Here is a 13953-nt window from a genome sequence, read left to right as displayed (position 1 = left end):
CTGGGACGCCGGGCGCGCCTCCCCGCGCCGTCCTCGAGGAACTGGCGGTTGCGGAAGGAAGCGCTTTCGTCAAATGCGGCCGAAAACTAACATTTTGTGTGTTGGGAGAAAAGCCGAACGCGAATTCTGCCGTGCTCCTACATTAGATGAGCGCCAACGGCCATACCATGATGAATACACCGGTTCTCGACCGATCACCGAAGTTAAGCATCATCGGGCCCTGCTAGTACTTGGATGGGTGACCGCCTGGGAAACCCGGGTGCTGTTGGCTCCCTTCCTGTTTTTTTTTTTTTGTTATGTCGCCAGCCCAATTTTCAAACTACCTTTCTGTTGTGACAAAGATGCTTCCTTAAACCGTTTAAACTACTGTAATGGTACGAAAATGCAGTAATTAACTCAGTTTGAGGGAGAATGTGCTAACCAAGTTTGCCAAGAAGACTTTGAAAACGACAAAACAGTACGAATTGGCAGGTGATTTCTGAAATACGTCACCGCCTATTGTTGTGTAGGAATGTAGAGTTCCAAATTTGATTTGTAACCACGAATTTATTCCTTAGTCGTCTCGTCTCGTCTCGTCTCGTCTCGTCCCGCAGACGTTTTTCGTGCTTGCGCTGTCATATGGACCACGACCCGAGCGGCAGCGAGCGGCAGTCGAGCAAAGTCGGGACAAGTCGGGACGGGGACAGGGACAGGGATAGGAATGGTGCGAATGCACTGCAAACTACGCAGACACCTGGTGTGAGGCGCGGCGAGGCGAGGCGAGGCGAGGCGAGGAAGCCCACATCGCTACCAGTGGGCCCTCCAGCACGACACTGCCACACCCCGCACAGGCCCTCCGCTGAACACCAGGGACAAGATGCGTCCTCCGCTAGTGTCGAAGGCTGAACGCGCCCAGCGAATGACAGGGGGTGCAACGAGCAGCAGTGCGTCTCACACACGCGGCGGTGCGCCCGCCAATTCGGCCGTCACTCTGCTGGGACGCCGGGCGCGCCTCCCCGCGCCGTCCTCGAGGAACTGGCGGTTGCGGAAGGAAGCGCTTTCGTCAAATGCGGCCGAAAACTAACATTTTGTGTGTTGGGAGAAAAGCCGAACGCGAATTCTGCCGTGCTCCTACATTAGATGAGCGCCAACGGCCATACCATGATGAATACACCGGTTCTCGTCCGATCACCGAAGTTAAGCATCATCGGGCCCGGCTAGTACTTGGATGGGTGACCGCCTGGGAAACCCGGGTGCTGCTGGCTCCCTTCCTGTTTTTTTTTGTTATGTCGCCAGCCCAATTTTCAAACTACCTTTCTGTTGTGACAAAGATGCTTCCTTAAGCCTTTTAAACTACTGTAATGGTACGAAAATGCAGTAATTAACTCAGTTTGAGGGCGAATGTGCTAACCAAGTTTGCCAAGAAGACTTTGAAAACGACAAAATAGTACGAATCGGCAGGTGTTTTTTGAAATACGTCACCGCCTATTGTTGTGTAGGAGTGTAGAGTTCCAAATTTGATGTGTAACCACGAATTTATTCCTTAGTCGTCTCGTCTCGTCTCGTCTCGTCCCGCAGACGTTTGTCGTGCTTGCGCTGTCATATGGACCACGACCCGAGCGGCAGCGAGCGGCAGTCGAGCAAAGTCGGGACAAGTCGGGACGGGGACAGGGACAGGGATAGGAATGGTGCGAATGCACTGCAAACTACGCAGACACCTGGTGTGAGGCGCGGCGAGGCGAGGCGAGGCGAGGCGAGGAAGCCCACATCGCTACCAGTGGGCCCTCCAGCACGACACTGCCACACCCCGCACAGGCCCTCCGCTGAACACCAGGGACAAGATGCGTCCTCCGCTAGTGTCGAAGGCTGAACGCGCCCAGCGAATGACAGGGGGTGCAACGAGCAGCAGTGCGTCTCACACACGCGGCGGTGCGCCCGCCAATTCGGCCGTCACTCTGCTGGGACGCCGGGCGCGCCTCCCCGCGCCGTCCTCGAGGAACTGGCGGTTGCGGAAGGAAGCGCTTTCGTCAAATGCGGCCGAAAACTAACATTTTGTGTGTTGGGAGAAAAGCCGAACGCGAATTCTGCCGTGCTCCTACATTAGATGAGCGCCAACGGCCATACCATGATGAATACACCGGTTCTCGACCGATCACCGAAGTTAAGCATCATCGGGCCCTGCTAGTACTTGGATGGGTGACCGCCTGGGAAACCCGGGTGCTGTTGGCTCCCTTCCTGTTTTTTTTTTTTTGTTATGTCGCCAGCCCAATTTTCAAACTACCTTTCTGTTGTGACAAAGATGCTTCCTTAAACCGTTTAAACTACTGTAATGGTACGAAAATGCAGTAATTAACTCAGTTTGAGGGAGAATGTGCTAACCAAGTTTGCCAAGAAGACTTTGAAAACGACAAAACAGTACGAATTGGCAGGTGATTTCTGAAATACGTCACCGCCTATTGTTGTGTAGGAATGTAGAGTTCCAAATTTGATTTGTAACCACGAATTTATTCCTTAGTCGTCTCGTCTCGTCTCGTCTCGTCTCGTCCCGCAGACGTTTTTCGTGCTTGCGCTGTCATATGGACCACGACCCGAGCGGCAGCGAGCGGCAGTCGAGCAAAGTCGGGACAAGTCGGGACGGGGACAGGGACAGGGATAGGAATGGTGCGAATGCACTGCAAACTACGCAGACACCTGGTGTGAGGCGCGGCGAGGCGAGGCGAGGCGAGGCGAGGAAGCCCACATCGCTACCAGTGGGCCCTCCAGCACGACACTGCCACACCCCGCACAGGCCCTCCGCTGAACACCAGGGACAAGATGCGTCCTCCGCTAGTGTCGAAGGCTGAACGCGCCCAGCGAATGACAGGGGGTGCAACGAGCAGCAGTGCGTCTCACACACGCGGCGGTGCGCCCGCCAATTCGGCCGTCACTCTGCTGGGACGCCGGGCGCGCCTCCCCGCGCCGTCCTCGAGGAACTGGCGGTTGCGGAAGGAAGCGCTTTCGTCAAATGCGGCCGAAAACTAACATTTTGTGTGTTGGGAGAAAAGCCGAACGCGAATTCTGCCGTGCTCCTACATTAGATGAGCGCCAACGGCGATACCATGATGAATACACCGGTTCTCGTCCGACCACCGAAGTTAAGCATCATCATGCCCGGCTAGTACTTGGATGGGTGACCGCCTGGGTCAACCCGGGTGCTGTTGGCTCCCTTCCCGTTTTTTTTTTTTTGTTATGTTGCCAGCCCAATTTTCAAACTACGTTTCTGTTGTGACAAAGATGCTTCCTTAAGCCTTTTAAACTACTGTAATGGTACGAAAATGCAGTAATTAACTCAGTTTGAGGGAGAATGTGCTAACCAAGTTTGCCAAGAAGACTTTGAAAACGACAAAACAGTACGAATCGGCAGGTGATTTCTGAAATACGTCACCGCCTATTGTTGTGTAGGAATGTAGAGTTCCAAATTTGATTTGTAACCACGAATTTATTCCTTAGTCGTCTCGTCTCGTCTCGTCTCGTCTCGTCCCGCAGACGTTTTTCGTGCTTGCGCTGTCATATGGACCACGACCCGAGCGGCAGCGAGCGGCAGTCGAGCAAAGTCGGGACAAGTCGGGACGGGGACAGGGACAGGGATAGGAATGGTGCGAATGCACTGCAAACTACGCAGACACCTGGTGTGAGGCGCGGCGAGGCGAGGCGAGGCGAGGCGAGGAAGCCCACATCGCTACCAGTGGGCCCTCCAGCACGACACTGCCACACCCCGCACAGGCCCTCCGCTGAACACCAGGGACAAGATGCGTCCTCCGCTAGTGTCGAAGGCTGAACGCGCCCAGCGAATGACAGGGGGTGCAACGAGCAGCAGTGCGTCTCACACACGCGGCGGTGCGCCCGCCAATTCGGCCGTCACTCTGCTGGGACGCCGGGCGCGCCTCCCCGCGCCGTCCTCGAGGAACTGGCGGTTGCGGAAGGAAGCGCTTTCGTCAAATGCGGCCGAAAACTAACATTTTGTGTGTTGGGAGAAAAGCCGAACGCGAATTCTGCCGTGCTCCTACATTAGATGAGCGCCAACGGCCATACCATGATGAATACACCGGTTCTCGACCGATCACCGAAGTTAAGCATCATCGGGCCCTGCTAGTACTTGGATGGGTGACCGCCTGGGAAACCCGGGTGCTGTTGGCTCCCTTCCTGTTTTTTTTTTTTTGTTATGTCGCCAGCCCAATTTTCAAACTACCTTTCTGTTGTGACAAAGATGCTTCCTTAAACCGTTTAAACTACTGTAATGGTACGAAAATGCAGTAATTAACTCAGTTTGAGGGAGAATGTGCTAACCAAGTTTGCCAAGAAGACTTTGAAAACGACAAAACAGTACGAATTGGCAGGTGATTTCTGAAATACGTCACCGCCTATTGTTGTGTAGGAATGTAGAGTTCCAAATTTGATTTGTAACCACGAATTTATTCCTTAGTCGTCTCGTCTCGTCTCGTCTCGTCTCGTCCCGCAGACGTTTTTCGTGCTTGCGCTGTCATATGGACCACGACCCGAGCGGCAGCGAGCGGCAGTCGAGCAAAGTCGGGACAAGTCGGGACGGGGACAGGGACAGGGATAGGAATGGTGCGAATGCACTGCAAACTACGCAGACACCTGGTGTGAGGCGCGGCGAGGCGAGGCGAGGCGAGGCGAGGAAGCCCACATCGCTACCAGTGGGCCCTCCAGCACGACACTGCCACACCCCGCACAGGCCCTCCGCTGAACACCAGGGACAAGATGCGTCCTCCGCTAGTGTCGAAGGCTGAACGCGCCCAGCGAATGACAGGGGGTGCAACGAGCAGCAGTGCGTCTCACACACGCGGCGGTGCGCCCGCCAATTCGGCCGTCACTCTGCTGGGACGCCGGGCGCGCCTCCCCGCGCCGTCCTCGAGGAACTGGCGGTTGCGGAAGGAAGCGCTTTCGTCAAATGCGGCCGAAAACTAACATTTTGTGTGTTGGGAGAAAAGCCGAACGCGAATTCTGCCGTGCTCCTACATTAGATGAGCGCCAACGGCGATACCATGATGAATACACCGGTTCTCGTCCGACCACCGAAGTTAAGCATCATCATGCCCGGCTAGTACTTGGATGGGTGACCGCCTGGGTCAACCCGGGTGCTGTTGGCTCCCTTCCCGTTTTTTTTTTTTTTTGTTATGTTGCCAGCCCAATTTTCAAACTACGTTTCTGTTGTGACAAAGATGCTTCCTTAAGCCTTTTAAACTACTGTAATGGTACGAAAATGCAGTAATTAACTCAGTTTGAGGGAGAATGTGCTAACCAAGTTTGCCAAGAAGACTTTGAAAACGACAAAACAGTACGAATTGGCAGGTGATTTCTGAAATACGTCACCGCCTATTGTTGTGTAGGAATGTAGAGTTCCAAATTTGATTTGTAACCACGAATTTATTCCTTAGTCGTCTCGTCTCGTCTCGTCTCGTCTCGTCCCGCAGACGTTTTTCGTGCTTGCGCTGTCATATGGACCACGACCCGAGCGGCAGCGAGCGGCAGTCGAGCAAAGTCGGGACAAGTCGGGACGGGGACAGGGACAGGGATAGGAATGGTGCGAATGCACTGCAAACTACGCAGACACCTGGTGTGAGGCGCGGCGAGGCGAGGCGAGGCGAGGCGAGGAAGCCCACATCGCTACCAGTGGGCCCTCCAGCACGACACTGCCACACCCCGCACAGGCCCTCCGCTGAACACCAGGGACAAGATGCGTCCTCCGCTAGTGTCGAAGGCTGAACGCGCCCAGCGAATGACAGGGGGTGCAACGAGCAGCAGTGCGTCTCACACACGCGGCGGTGCGCCCGCCAATTCGGCCGTCACTCTGCTGGGACGCCGGGCGCGCCTCCCCGCGCCGTCCCCGAGGAACTGGCGGTTGCGGAAGGAAGCGCTTTCGTCAAATGCGGCCGAAAACTAACATTTTGTGTGTTGGGAGAAAAGCCGAACGCGAATTCTGCCGTGCTCCTACATTAGATGAGCGCCAACGGCCATACCATGATGAATACACCGGTTCTCGACCGATCACCGAAGTTAAGCATCATCGGGCCCTGCTAGTACTTGGATGGGTGACCGCCTGGGAAACCCGGGTGCTGTTGGCTCCCTTCCTGTTTTTTTTTTTTTTGTTATGTCGCCAGCCCAATTTTCAAACTACCTTTCTGTTGTGACAAAGATGCTTCCTTAAACCGTTTAAACTACTGTAATGGTACGAAAATGCAGTAATTAACTCAGTTTGAGGGAGAATGTGCTAACCAAGTTTGCCAAGAAGACTTTGAAAACGACAAAACAGTACGAATTGGCAGGTGATTTCTGAAATACGTCACCGCCTATTGTTGTGTAGGAATGTAGAGTTCCAAATTTGATTTGTAACCACGAATTTATTCCTTAGTCGTCTCGTCTCGTCTCGTCTCGTCTCGTCCCGCAGACGTTTTTCGTGCTTGCGCTGTCATATGGACCACGACCCGAGCGGCAGCGAGCGGCAGTCGAGCAAAGTCGGGACAAGTCGGGACGGGGACAGGGACAGGGATAGGAATGGTGCGAATGCACTGCAAACTACGCAGACACCTGGTGTGAGGCGCGGCGAGGCGAGGCGAGGCGAGGCGAGGAAGCCCACATCGCTACCAGTGGGCCCTCCAGCACGACACTGCCACACCCCGCACAGGCCCTCCGCTGAACACCAGGGACAAGATGCGTCCTCCGCTAGTGTCGAAGGCTGAACGCGCCCAGCGAATGACAGGGGGTGCAACGAGCAGCAGTGCGTCTCACACACGCGGCGGTGCGCCCGCCAATTCGGCCGTCACTCTGCTGGGACGCCGGGCGCGCCTCCCCGCGCCGTCCTCGAGGAACTGGCGGTTGCGGAAGGAAGCGCTTTCGTCAAATGCGGCCGAAAACTAACATTTTGTCTGTTGGGAGAAAAGCCGAACGCGAATTCTGCCGTGCTCCTACATTAGATGAGCGCCAACGGCCATACCATGATGAATACACCGGTTCTCGACCGATCACCGAAGTTAAGCATCATCGGGCCCTGCTAGTACTTGGATGGGTGACCGCCTGGGAAACCCGGGTGCTGTTGGCTCCCTTCCTGTTTTTTTTTTTTTGTTATGTCGCCAGCCCAATTTTCAAACTACCTTTCTGTTGTGACAAAGATGCTTCCTTAAACCGTTTAAACTACTGTAATGGTACGAAAATGCAGTAATTAACTCAGTTTGAGGGAGAATGTGCTAACCAAGTTTGCCAAGAAGACTTTGAAAACGACAAAACAGTACGAATTGGCAGGTGATTTCTGAAATACGTCACCGCCTATTGTTGTGTAGGAATGTAGAGTTCCAAATTTGATTTGTAACCACGAATTTATTCCTTAGTCGTCTCGTCTCGTCTCGTCTCGTCTCGTCCCGCAGACGTTTTTCGTGCTTGCGCTGTCATATGGACCACGACCCGAGCGGCAGCGAGCGGCAGTCGAGCAAAGTCGGGACAAGTCGGGACGGGGACAGGGACAGGGATAGGAATGGTGCGAATGCACTGCAAACTACGCAGACACCTGGTGTGAGGCGCGGCGAGGCGAGGCGAGGCGAGGCGAGGAAGCCCACATCGCTACCAGTGGGCCCTCCAGCACGACACTGCCACACCCCGCACAGGCCCTCCGCTGAACACCAGGGACAAGATGCGTCCTCCGCTAGTGTCGAAGGCTGAACGCGCCCAGCGAATGACAGGGGGTGCAACGAGCAGCAGTGCGTCTCACACACGCGGCGGTGCGCCCGCCAATTCGGCCGTCACTCTGCTGGGACGCCGGGCGCGCCTCCCCGCGCCGTCCTCGAGGAACTGGCGGTTGCGGAAGGAAGCGCTTTCGTCAAATGCGGCCGAAAACTAACATTTTGTGTGTTGGGAGAAAAGCCGAACGCGAATTCTGCCGTGCTCCTACATTAGATGAGCGCCAACGGCCATACCATGATGAATACACCGGTTCTCGACCGATCACCGAAGTTAAGCATCATCGGGCCCTGCTAGTACTTGGATGGGTGACCGCCTGGGAAACCCGGGTGCTGTTGGCTCCCTTCCTGTTTTTTTTTTTTTGTTATGTCGCCAGCCCAATTTTCAAACTACCTTTCTGTTGTGACAAAGATGCTTCCTTAAACCGTTTAAACTACTGTAATGGTACGATAATGCAGTAATTAACTCAGTTTGAGGGAGAATGTGCTAACCAAGTTTGCCAAGAAGACTTTGAAAACGACAAAACAGTACGAATTGGCAGGTGATTTCTGAAATACGTCACCGCCTATTGTTGTGTAGGAATGTAGAGTTCCAAATTTGATTTGTAACCACGAATTTATTCCTTAGTCGTCTCGTCTCGTCTCGTCTCGTCTCGTCCCGCAGACGTTTTTCGTGCTTGCGCTGTCATATGGACCACGACCCGAGCGGCAGCGAGCGGCAGTCGAGCAAAGTCGGGACAAGTCGGGACGGGGACAGGGACAGGGATAGGAATGGTGCGAATGCACTGCAAACTACGCAGACACCTGGTGTGAGGCGCGGCGAGGCGAGGCGAGGCGAGGCGAGGAAGCCCACATCGCTACCAGTGGGCCCTCCAGCACGACACTGCCACACCCCGCACAGGCCCTCCGCTGAACACCAGGGACAAGATGCGTCCTCCGCTAGTGTCGAAGGCTGAACGCGCCCAGCGAATGACAGGGGGTGCAACGAGCAGCAGTGCGTCTCACACACGCGGCGGTGCGCCCGCCAATTCGGCCGTCACTCTGCTGGGACGCCGGGCGCGCCTCCCCGCGCCGTCCTCGAGGAACTGGCGGTTGCGGAAGGAAGCGCTTTCGTCAAATGCGGCCGAAAACTAACATTTTGTGTGTTGGGAGAAAAGCCGAACGCGAATTCTGCCGTGCTCCTACATTAGATGAGCGCCAACGGCGATACCATGATGAATACACCGGTTCTCGTCCGACCACCGAAGTTAAGCATCATCATGCCCGGCTAGTACTTGGATGGGTGACCGCCTGGGTCAACCCGGGTGCTGTTGGCTCCCTTCCCGTTTTTTTTTTTTTTTGTTATGTTGCCAGCCCAATTTTCAAACTACGTTTCTGTTGTGACAAAGATGCTTCCTTAAGCCTTTTAAACTACTGTAATGGTACGAAAATGCAGTAATTAACTCAGTTTGAGGGAGAATGTGCTAACCAAGTTTGCCAAGAAGACTTTGAAAACGACAAAACAGTACGAATTGGCAGGTGATTTCTGAAATACGTCACCGCCTATTGTTGTGTAGGAATGTAGAGTTCCAAATTTGATTTGTAACCACGAATTTATTCCTTAGTCGTCTCGTCTCGTCTCGTCTCGTCTCGTCCCGCAGACGTTTTTCGTGCTTGCGCTGTCATATGGACCACGACCCGAGCGGCAGCGAGCGGCAGTCGAGCAAAGTCGGGACAAGTCGGGACGGGGACAGGGACAGGGATAGGAATGGTGCGAATGCACTGCAAACTACGCAGACACCTGGTGTGAGGCGCGGCGAGGCGAGGCGAGGCGAGGCGAGGAAGCCCACATCGCTACCAGTGGGCCCTCCAGCACGACACTGCCACACCCCGCACAGGCCCTCCGCTGAACACCAGGGACAAGATGCGTCCTCCGCTAGTGTCGAAGGCTGAACGCGCCCAGCGAATGACAGGGGGTGCAACGAGCAGCAGTGCGTCTCACACACGCGGCGGTGCGCCCGCCAATTCGGCCGTCACTCTGCTGGGACGCCGGGCGCGCCTCCCCGCGCCGTCCTCGAGGAACTGGCGGTTGCGGAAGGAAGCGCTTTCGTCAAATGCGGCCGAAAACTAACATTTTGTGTGTTGGGAGAAAAGCCGAACGCGAATTCTGCCGTGCTCCTACATTAGATGAGCGCCAACGGCCATACCATGATGAATACACCGGTTCTCGTCCGATCACCGAAGTTAAGCATCATCGGGCCCTGCTAGTACTTGGATGGGTGACCGCCTGGGAAACCCGGGTGCTGTTGGCTCCCTTCCTGTTTTTTTTTTTTTTTTGTTATGTCGCCAGCCCAATTTTCAAACTACCTTTCTGTTGTGACAAAGATGCTTCCTTAAACCGTTTAAACTACTGTAATGGTACGATAATGCAGTAATTAACTCAGTTTGAGGGAGAATGTGCTAACCAAGTTTGCCAAGAAGACTTTGAAAACGACAAAACAGTACGAATCGGCAGGTGATTTCTGAAATACGTCACCGCCTATTGTTGTGTAGGAGTGTAGAGTTCCAAATTTGATTTGTAACCACGAATTTATTCCTTAGTCGTCTCGTCTCGTCTCGTCTCGTCTCGTCTCGTCCCGCAGACGTTTGTCGTGCTTGCGCTGTCATATGGACCACGACCCGAGCGGCAGTCGAGCAAAGTCGGGACAAGTCGGGACGGGGACAGGGACAGGGATAGGAATGGTGCGAATGCACTGCAAACTACGCAGACACCTGGTGTGAGGCGCGGCGAGGCGAGGCGAGGCGAGGCGAGGCGAGGCGAGGAAGCCCACATCGCTACCAGTGGGCCCTCCAGCACGACACTGCCACACCCCGCACAGGCCCTCCGCTGAACACTAGGGACAAGATGCGTCCTCCGCTAGTGTCGAAGGCTGAACGCGCCCAGCGAATGACAGGGGGTGCAACGAGCAGCAGTGCGTCTCACACACGCGGCGGTGCGCCCGCCAATTCGGCCGTCACTCTGCTGGGACGCCGGGCGCGCCTCCCCGCTCCGTCCTCGAGGAACTGGCGGTTGCGGAAGGAAGCGCTTTCGTCAAATGCGGCCGAAAACTAACATTTTGTGTGTTGGGAGAAAAGCCGAACGCGAATTCTGCCGTGCTCCTACATTAGATGAGCGCCAACGGCCATACCATGATGAATACACCGGTTCTCGTCCGATCGCCGAAGTTAAGCATCATCGGGCCCGGCTAGTACTTGGATGGGTGACCGCCTGGGAAACCCGGGTGCTGCTGGCTCCCTTCCTGTTTTTTTTTTTGTTATGTCGCCAGCCCAATTTTCAAACTACCTTTCTGTTGTGACAAAGATGCTTCCTTAAGCCTTTTAAACTACTGTAATGGTACGAAAATGCAGTAATTAACTCAGTTTGAGGGAGAATGTGCTAACCAAGTTTGCCAAGAAGACTTTGAAAACGACAAAACAGTACGAATCGGCAGGTGATTTCTGAAATACGTCACCGCCTATTGTTGTGTAGGAGTGTAGAGTTCCAAATTTGATTTGTAACCACGAATTTATTCCTTAGTCGTCTCGTCTCGTCTCGTCTCGTCTCGTCCCGCAGACGTTTGTCGTGCTTGCGCTGTCATATGGACCACGACCCGAGCGGCAGCGAGCGGCAGTCAAGCAAAGTCGGGACAAGTCGGGATGGGGACAGGGACAGGGATAGGAATGGTGCGAATGCACTGCAAACTACGCAGACACCTGGTGTGAGGCGAGGCGAGGCGAGGCGAGGCGAGGAAGCCCACATCGCTACCAGTGGGCCCTCCAGCACGACACTGCCACACCCCGCACAGGCCCTCCGCTGAACACCAGGGACAAGATGCGTCCTCCGCTAGTGTCGAAGGCTGCACGCACCCAGCGAATGACAGGGGGTGCAACGAGCAGCAGTGCGTCTCACACACGCGGCGGTGCGCCCGCCAATTCGGCCGTCACTCTGCTGGGACGCCGGGCGCGCCTCCCCGCGCCGTCCTCGAGGAACTGGCGGTTGCGGAAGGAAGCGCTTTCGTCAAATGCGGCCGAAAACTAACATTTTGTGTGTTGGGAGAAAAGCCGAACGCGAATTCTGCCGTGCTCCTACATTAGATGGGCGCCAACGGCCATACCATGATGAATACACCGGTTCTCGTCCGATCACCGAAGTTAAGCATTATCGGGCCCGGCTAGTACTTGGATGGGTGACCGCCTGGGAAACCCGGGTGCTGTTGGCTCCCTTCCTGTTTTTTTTTTTTGTTATGTCGCCAGCCCAATTTTCAAACTACCTTTCTGTTGTGACAAAGATGCTTCCTTAAGCCCTTTAAACTACTGTAATGGTACGAAAATGCAGTAATTAACTCAGTTTGAGGGAGAATGTGCTAACCAAGTTTGCCAAGAAGACTTTGAAAACGACAAAATAGTACGAATCGGCAGGTGATTTCTGAAATACGTCACCGCCTATTGTTGTGTAGGAGTGTAGAGTTCCAAATTTGATTTGTAACCACGAATTTATTCCTTAGTCGTCTCGTCTCGTCTCGTCTCGTCCCGCAGACGTTTGTCGTGCTTGCGCTGTCATATGGACCACGACCCGAGCGGCAGCGAGCGGCAGTCGAGCAAAGTCGGGACGGGGACAGGGACAGGGATAGGAATGGTGCGAATGCACTGCAAACTACGCAGACACCTGGTGTGAGGCGAGGCGAGGCGAGGAAGCCCACATCGCTACCAGTGGGCCCTCCAGCACGACACTGCCACACCCCGCACAGGCCCTCCGCTGAACACCAGGGACAAGATGCGTCCTCCGCTAGTGTCGAAGGCTGCACGCACCCAGCGAATGACAGGGGGTGCAACGAGCAGCAGTGCGTCTCACACACGAGGCGGTGCGCCCGCCAATTCGGCCGTCACTCTGCTGGGACGCCGGGCGCGCCTCCCCGCGCCGTCCTCGAGGAACTGGCGGTTGCGGAAGGAAGCGCTTTCGTCAAATGCGGCCGAAAACTAACATTTTGTGTGTTGGGAGAAAAGCCGAACGCGAATTCTGCCGTGCTCCTACATTAGATGAGCGCCAACGGCCATACCATGATGAATACACCGGTTCTCGTCCGATCACCGAAGTTAAGCATCATCGGGCCCTGCTAGTACTTGGATGGGTGACCGCCTGGGAAACCCGGGTGCTGTTGGCTCCCTTCCTGTTTTTTTTTTTTTTGTTATGTCGCCAGCCCAATTTTCAAACTACCTTTCTGTTGTGACAAAGATGCTTCCTTAAACCGTTTAAACTACTGTAATGGTACGATAATGCAGTAATTAACTCAGTTTGAGGGAGAATGTGCTAACCAAGTTTGCCAAGAAGACTTTGAAAACGACAAAACAGTACGAATCGGCAGGTGATTTCTGAAATACGTCACCGCCTATTGTTGTGTAGGAGTGTAGAGTTCCAAATTTGATTTGTAACCACGAATTTATTCCTTAGTCGTCTCGTCTCGTCTCGTCTCGTCTCGTCTCGTCCCGCAGACGTTTGTCGTGCTTGCGCTGTCATATGGACCACGACCCGAGCGGCAGTCGAGCAAAGTCGGGACAAGTCGGGACGGGGACAGGGACAGGGATAGGAATGGTGCGAATGCACTGCAAACTACGCAGACACCTGGTGTGAGGCGCGGCGAGGCGAGGCGAGGCGAGGCGAGGCGAGGCGAGGAAGCCCACATCGCTACCAGTGGGCCCTCCAGCACGACACTGCCACACCCCGCACAGGCCCTCCGCTGAACACCAGGGACAAGATGCGTCCTCCGCTAGTGTCGAAGGCTGAACGCGCCCAGCGAATGACAGGGGGTGCAACGAGCAGCAGTGCGTCTCACACACGCGGCGGTGCGCCCGCCAATTCGGCCGTCACTCTGCTGGGACGCCGGGCGCGCCTCCCCGCTCCGTCCTCGAGGAACTGGCGGTTGCGGAAGGAAGCGCTTTCGTCAAATGCGGCCGAAAACTAACATTTTGTGTGTTGGGAGAAAAGCCGAACGCGAATTCTGCCGTGCTCCTACATTAGATGAGCGCCAACGGCCATACCATGATGAATACACCGGTTCTCGTCCGATCGCCGAAGTTAAGCATCATCGGGCCCGGCTAGTACTTGGATGGGTGACCGCCTGGGAAACCCGGGTGCTGCTGGCTCCCTTCCTGTTTTTTTTTTGTTATGTCGCCAGCCCAATTTTCAAACTACCTTTCTGTTGTGACAAAGATGCTTCCTTAAGCCTTT

At 54.8% G+C, this 13953-nt stretch overlaps 12 non-coding genes and 3 pseudogenes across 12 annotated transcripts; all 15 read left to right on the top strand.

Moving 5' to 3' along the window:
* The first annotated feature begins 152 nt into the window (after positions 1-152).
* Positions 153-271, top strand: LOC126163958 (5S ribosomal RNA). Its single transcript, XR_007535377.1, has one exon. It is a non-coding gene; the product is annotated as a 5S ribosomal RNA (ribosomal RNA).
* Positions 272-1125: 854 nt separating this feature from the next.
* On the top strand, positions 1126-1244 carry LOC126163553 (5S ribosomal RNA). The gene has a single exon (XR_007535269.1). It is a non-coding gene; the product is annotated as a 5S ribosomal RNA (ribosomal RNA).
* Positions 1245-2089: 845 nt separating this feature from the next.
* LOC126163956 (5S ribosomal RNA) lies at positions 2090-2208 on the top strand. The gene has a single exon (XR_007535375.1). It is a non-coding gene; the product is annotated as a 5S ribosomal RNA (ribosomal RNA).
* An 854-nt stretch (positions 2209-3062) lies between these two features.
* On the top strand, positions 3063-3182 carry LOC126164015 (5S ribosomal RNA; annotated as a pseudogene).
* Positions 3183-4036: 854 nt separating this feature from the next.
* LOC126163954 (5S ribosomal RNA) lies at positions 4037-4155 on the top strand. The gene has a single exon (XR_007535374.1). It is a non-coding gene; the product is annotated as a 5S ribosomal RNA (ribosomal RNA).
* An 854-nt stretch (positions 4156-5009) lies between these two features.
* LOC126164014 (5S ribosomal RNA) lies at positions 5010-5129 on the top strand (annotated as a pseudogene).
* An 856-nt stretch (positions 5130-5985) lies between these two features.
* On the top strand, positions 5986-6104 carry LOC126163953 (5S ribosomal RNA). Its single transcript, XR_007535373.1, has one exon. It is a non-coding gene; the product is annotated as a 5S ribosomal RNA (ribosomal RNA).
* Positions 6105-6959: 855 nt separating this feature from the next.
* LOC126163952 (5S ribosomal RNA) lies at positions 6960-7078 on the top strand. The gene has a single exon (XR_007535372.1). It is a non-coding gene; the product is annotated as a 5S ribosomal RNA (ribosomal RNA).
* Positions 7079-7932: 854 nt separating this feature from the next.
* Positions 7933-8051, top strand: LOC126163951 (5S ribosomal RNA). The gene has a single exon (XR_007535371.1). It is a non-coding gene; the product is annotated as a 5S ribosomal RNA (ribosomal RNA).
* An 854-nt stretch (positions 8052-8905) lies between these two features.
* LOC126164012 (5S ribosomal RNA) lies at positions 8906-9025 on the top strand (annotated as a pseudogene).
* Positions 9026-9881: 856 nt separating this feature from the next.
* Positions 9882-10000, top strand: LOC126163833 (5S ribosomal RNA). The gene has a single exon (XR_007535298.1). It is a non-coding gene; the product is annotated as a 5S ribosomal RNA (ribosomal RNA).
* An 862-nt stretch (positions 10001-10862) lies between these two features.
* LOC126163911 (5S ribosomal RNA) lies at positions 10863-10981 on the top strand. Its single transcript, XR_007535332.1, has one exon. It is a non-coding gene; the product is annotated as a 5S ribosomal RNA (ribosomal RNA).
* An 847-nt stretch (positions 10982-11828) lies between these two features.
* LOC126163933 (5S ribosomal RNA) lies at positions 11829-11947 on the top strand. Its single transcript, XR_007535353.1, has one exon. It is a non-coding gene; the product is annotated as a 5S ribosomal RNA (ribosomal RNA).
* An 823-nt stretch (positions 11948-12770) lies between these two features.
* Positions 12771-12889, top strand: LOC126163820 (5S ribosomal RNA). The gene has a single exon (XR_007535296.1). It is a non-coding gene; the product is annotated as a 5S ribosomal RNA (ribosomal RNA).
* An 860-nt stretch (positions 12890-13749) lies between these two features.
* Positions 13750-13868, top strand: LOC126163909 (5S ribosomal RNA). The gene has a single exon (XR_007535330.1). It is a non-coding gene; the product is annotated as a 5S ribosomal RNA (ribosomal RNA).
* The last annotated feature ends 85 nt before the right edge of the window (positions 13869-13953 follow it).

The sequence above is a fragment of the Schistocerca cancellata genome, chromosome 2 (assembly GCF_023864275.1).
Source record: "Schistocerca cancellata isolate TAMUIC-IGC-003103 chromosome 2, iqSchCanc2.1, whole genome shotgun sequence".
NCBI lineage: Eukaryota > Metazoa > Arthropoda > Insecta > Orthoptera > Acrididae > Schistocerca > Schistocerca cancellata.
The sequence above is the reverse complement of the archived record's forward strand: the minus strand, read 5'-3'. Positions and strand labels throughout refer to the sequence as shown.